The following is a 6,000-nucleotide window of genomic DNA, read 5'->3' on the forward strand; positions in this document are numbered from 1 at the left end:
AAATGTATATTTAGAGATCAGCCATTTTGGCGAATGAGCTAAACAAAAGCTGGATGCCAAACCTGGGTCTAAGTGGACACGAAGCCAGACAAATCCAATTAATGGGAGTGCGGTATATTTCCCTGAAGATTTAAAGTGTATATGTTCTCTGTTTACCTACAACCCCAAAGATATGTTAGGGAGTAAAGACTCAAAACTTGCCCGGTAAGAAAGTATTATTGCTTGGTCTGGTTGTGGAGATATCTAAATCAGCAGCACAATGTTGTCATGCTAGTGGTTTGTACACTGTGTTCTAGAGTGAGACCATCCAGGTCCAAATAGTGTCTTGGATACTTAGAACCTGCATGTATTTGGGAAATGACTTACATCCCTTGTATCTCAATTTCCTTATATGTACTCTGTGGATAATTATAGGATTTTCTCAAAGGGGTCTTTTGAGAATCAAATTAAATGACAAGTGTCTTAGTCCAGTGCTTGGCTCTGGTAAATGATCAACATATGATTTATGTTATCTGTTGTGATTATTACCTTCAACAACAAATGTATAAGGGCCCGCTGTAATATATTGGTGCATCGTCTAGCAAATATTATATCAGCCTCATCTTTGGGGCAGAGTATACTTCTTTACATGATTGACTTTGGCTTGATCTTGTGATTCACTTTGATTTTACTTATTTGGTTGGTTTGACGGGGAGAGAGAGTTTAAATGTACCTGCATGCTTTAGTTTGGTTCTTTTGCTAGGAGACTTGCCTTGAGAAAAACATGTCCCAGTTAGTGCTGATTCACAGAGAGCATGAAGACATGTAAAACTCATTTGAACCCTATCTGAAGCCTGAAGCTAAGCCCAGCCAATGCACAGCTTAAATAGCAGCTGTCCAAGCCAACCCAGCTGACCCCTACACACTAGGTAAGAAAAAAATGCTTGTATTGTAAGTCACTGAGTTTGTAGGTGTTTTATTACACAGCATTTTAGTGGCAATATCTGACTTGCCTTTTGTGCAGCAGTGATTCATCCCGAGCAAAGCAAGCTCCAGGTAGCCACTGCCCCTTTACCTGAGTAGCCTAAAGCAGTGCCACCAACCAAGCCCAGATTAGATGAGCCAAACTAATTGTTATGTGAGTTTGGGAGTATTTTTTTACATTGTTACAATAGCTGCTTGATCCTCCTATTTTGTGGCAGGCATGGGAAAGAACAAGGACAGTGTTGCTGTGGTGTTTGCATTAAAGTGAATATTTATAAATACTACTAAATGTAAGTCAGGTGCTCTTATTTCTGACCATAACGTTTTAGACAAAATGCTACAGTTCACTTTTTCTTATCTTTAGCCAAGATATGAAGCTAAAGTATAAACTCTTAAACCCATAAGTGAGAAAATAAATCCCAGAAGGTGCTACAAAGGAAACCATGAAATCTCTTCCCTGAAGAGTTTGAAATACAACATAATCAGGCTTTTGGTTAGATTATTGGGGTATCTGCCTATCTGAGGGAAGAGGTATGAACCAGAAAACTGAGAAGTTGCTCTGGTTTTAGGATTGTATTATTTTTAGAGTAATAATATAATAGTCTAGCCAGCTCAATTGGTAAGATGGCTTGGTATTGCTGGTTTATGAAGGTAAATTATATATTATATATATATATTAATTTATATAAATATATATACAATAATAATATTATTTATATATACACATAGATATTGGAATCCATGTGTGTATATATATAATTTATGTATAATGTATATATATCCAATATCTATGTGTGTATTATATAATTTATGCATACATGTATAAATAATACACACACAAATATCCTTCAGAGATATTCTATATATATCTATGAAGGAATATACTTCATAGATATTAAATGTGTATGTGTGTATGCTTTATTCCCATAGATATTCCTTTTCCTCATGGTCCGAGGAAACATGTTTCAAAGCATGTCACCAGATAGAAAGGCTGTCTTCGTAGAAGATTGAAAGGGTAGTGAAGAGCTTGATAAAATAGCTAGTACAGATTTTCATATACAAAAGTTTCAAAGATGTCAAAGAAAACAATCAACGAAGTAAAGAGACAATGTTGGGGTGATTGGACCCAACACCAGGTCATGGGGGTGACGAAGTCCTATGGAATCAAAGGAATGAGAAAAGACAGTTTGAGAGAGTAAGTGGGTTCAGGGGGCCAACGTGAGTATGGAGGCTGTGAAGGCCCCAAGCTCTGGAAGGCCCCAAGCTCTGTTTGATCACTTATTGGTGATCAAACAAAGAAACAGGTGGTGAGAATGTGGGGGTCGAAAAGGAGAGTTGCATTAAACACATGATTTACAGCTGTGACAGTTTAGCATATGCTCTGCTACTTGAGATAATGAAGAGCAGGTTCTTTTAACTCAAGACATAATCCATCCTGGGAGAGCAAGGAGCAAGGAGCCAGAAAGTCTAGATACATTCCAGAGCCATGAGGTGTTTTACACCCTGAGCCCTGGAATCTATCCAAACCACAAGGGGTTTTATGCCTTGGGTTTAGATTATAGTGCGTCAGGGTAGCCTTCCACCCTTTAGCACAGAGCTTGGTGTTCCAAAGGCCATGAGGGGTTTTAGACCCTGAACTCTGGACATGTTCCAAGACTCTTTTACATTATGTCAGACATGCAAGCCCTGCCTCAGCTTCTCTCCCACAACTCAGTTTTTCTCCCAACAAAACAACCTACAGAATAGGAGAATATATTTGCAAACTTTAAATGTTACAAGAGATTACTATAAAAATATATAAGGAACTCAAACAACTTATTAGCAAAAAACAAATAAATGAATATAAAATGTACAAAAAACCTAAATAGCCACTTCTCAGAAGAAGACATATAAATGGCCAACAGATATATGAAAAAGTGCTCAATATCACTCATCAGGGAAGTACTAATCAAAACCACAATTAGATAACACTTTATTTCAGTTAGAACGGTTATGTTAAAGTGTCAAAATATAACAAATGCTGGTGAGAATATAGAGAAAAGGGTATTCACACACTGTTGGTGGAATATAAATTAGCATATCTATTATGGAAATAGTATTAAAATTCCTCAAAAAATTTAAAGACTGTACCATTATATGATCCAATTACTGGGTATATATTCAAAGGAAATGACATAAGTATGTCAAAGAGATATCTGCACTCCCACAGCACTATTCACAATAACCAAGATATGGACTCAACGTAAGTGTACATCAACAGACGAATGGATAGAGAAGAAGTGACATATATACACAATGGAATACTATTCAGTCATAAAAAAGAACAATTTTTTTGCATTTGTAACATGAACTTGGCTAGGATTATGTTAAGGGAAATAAACCAGATACAGAAAGATAAATGCCACATGATCTCACTCATATGTGCAATTTAAATAAGTAGAATTAGAGAGTAGAATAGAGGTTACCAGAGGCTGGGGAAAGTAAGGGAAAGAGATGATGGAGAGTGAACAATATGTGCAATGTTACAGTTAGGAGAAATAAATTTATAGTTAACAATTGTCATCATATAACTATAATAATAGTTACCTATACATAGTTAACAATAATGTATTGTATATATCCAAAAAGCTAGAAGAGAGGAATTTAAATGGTCTCATCTCAAAGAAATAATAAATGTTTTGAGGTAATAGAATTGGTAATTGCCCTGCTTTGATCAATATGCAATATATTCATGTATCAAAACATCACACTGAACACATAAATTATATGCTTTATACAAGAAACCCACTAAAGTCATAGATAGGTTAAATATGGAAAAAAAGATAATCTATGAAAATGTGAAGAAAAAGAATACTTAAGAGGCTCCATTAATATCAGATAAAGTGGACTTCAGAACAAGATTTCCTTTGGTATCCCGTATTTAAGACTTAAAATTATGGCCAGAAAACAAAGAAAGATAGGAAAATACAGAGTTAGAATTATTTGATTTTTCCCGCAGTCAGCTGATAGTACCTATCAGTAACTGATACCAGTTTTTTCCTTTATCTGTGTGTTGGTCTTCACTGTGGCAAAACTTCTTTATTCCCCAAGTCCCTACACAAGATTTTGTCTCAATGTTTTCTTTGCACATATGCTTGTAACCACATAACAGATCTAATGAAATGCTAGTCACTTTCCAATAATTGCATGTAGTAAATAATTGTGTAGTTAAATGTTAACAGAATCATTTTATAGGTGATGGCATAGAGACTCAGACTGGTTACTAATCTTTTGAAAGTCACACAACCAAGATATGGGGGCAGACAATAAGGTGAGGATTCAGTTTGTTTTCTTCCAGGGGCTACTCTTATACATAACCCCCCCCCCACCAAAATTTTGAGGCCAGGGCTCCTTATTATACCTCCTTTATAAGTGTTCTATTGCTGTATAACAAATTACCACCAACTTAGCACCTTGAATACAGCCACTGTGTGTGTGTGTGTGTGTGTGTGTGTAACGTATACTACATATTATAGTATATATATAAGTTAGCAGTTTTAAAAATCAGTTCATATTCTCTTAGTTCATTTTTTATGAGTCTGTAGTCTTTGCAGTTTTGACTCCAGTGACTTTTATTTGCTTTTTTCATCATTATATGCAATTTAACCATGAAAACTTGTGGACTTTTGAATCTGTTAATTATAATATCAGAAGATGGGAATGAATAGGAAAGGAGCAGTTTTGGGGAGAGGAGATAAATAGTTGTTTGAGTCAGGTTAATTTTAAATTAGGGAATCTGGTAGGAAAGATTGGTGAGTTATTAAATATTTGGTTCTGAAATTCAAAGGAGGAAGTACAGGTGGGGCATGAGAAGGAATAGGCTTATTCAGTAACCAGACTTAGAAAAGGCATTGGGTTGCTGTGCATAGGATGAAATAGGACACGTGAGGCACAGTGGAAGAGTGATTAAGAACACAGGCTTTTAATCACTATTTGCATTCAAATCCTGGCTTGTGACTTACTCGTGTGATATTTCCTAATCTATAAAGTTGTGGAGGTTGGAGAATAAAACCCAAACACACTGACTCATCTTGCTTTCAGTTCGTGATCACTTTCCTTAAGGAGGCCCTTGGTGCTGCCCATTATATTTACCTGGTCCATTCACCATGCCTCTCTTCTAGATGACTGTTTTATGACTTTCATTTGCTTTTTCCATGCTGTGGGCTGCAAGTGATGGCTGTCTTGATTATTCTTGGATCCAACTCCTCTAGATGAGGTTTTGTCAATGGTCTTCTCAAACCTGAAAATTCCAGCTTTTCCTGCCCCATCCTTGATCCTGGATGCCAGTATTTGCTGTTTCCAATTTCTTCCTTCTTGAGCCTCTTTTAATCAGGCTTTTGCCCTCACCACTTTATTAAAATTGCTCTTGCAGAGCTTCTCATTGACTTCTACTTTACTCATTAATCAATTATCAGAACTTGTTTTTTCAGCAAGATTTGACATATTTGTTTATTTCTTTGTTTCTAGATACCAATCTATTTCAGTTGCCCTTCTACCTAACAGTTCCTTCCTTTTCCATTTCTTTCTATGATTTTTTTTCATCAAGTTGCTGACTTCTAAATATTGACATACTCTCACTCCAAACCTTATACTTCTTGTCTTTTAGGTATACACTGTAACCTTGGTAATTTTATCAATTTTCAAACTTTAAATATTATGTATATCTTGAATATTCCCAATTTTATATCTCCAACTCATAACGTTATCCCTAAGTGTCAAACCTGTGTATCTAGCTGTCCATGTGACATCCTCACTTAATTGTCTGAAAGGCACGTCAGACTTAATATGTCCCAAGTCAAGTTTCTATTAACTTTTCTCCTATTTCAAAATTATTGCTTTAATATTATTTTTATATCATCATTTGCCCACTGCATTTTTACATTTGCTCAAATATCTTAGATAGGAAAATTGGGATATCATCCAAACTCCCAGAAAGGAATGCAGACTCAATGGGTAACAAAGCAGGTAGATAGTAGATGTGGCAGTAGTTGCCTGTGG

This window comes from Rhinopithecus bieti, unplaced genomic scaffold (genome assembly GCF_001698545.2).
Source record: "Rhinopithecus bieti isolate Rb0 unplaced genomic scaffold, ASM169854v2 scaffold_28163, whole genome shotgun sequence".
In the NCBI taxonomy this organism is placed as follows: Eukaryota; Metazoa; Chordata; class Mammalia; order Primates; family Cercopithecidae; genus Rhinopithecus; species Rhinopithecus bieti.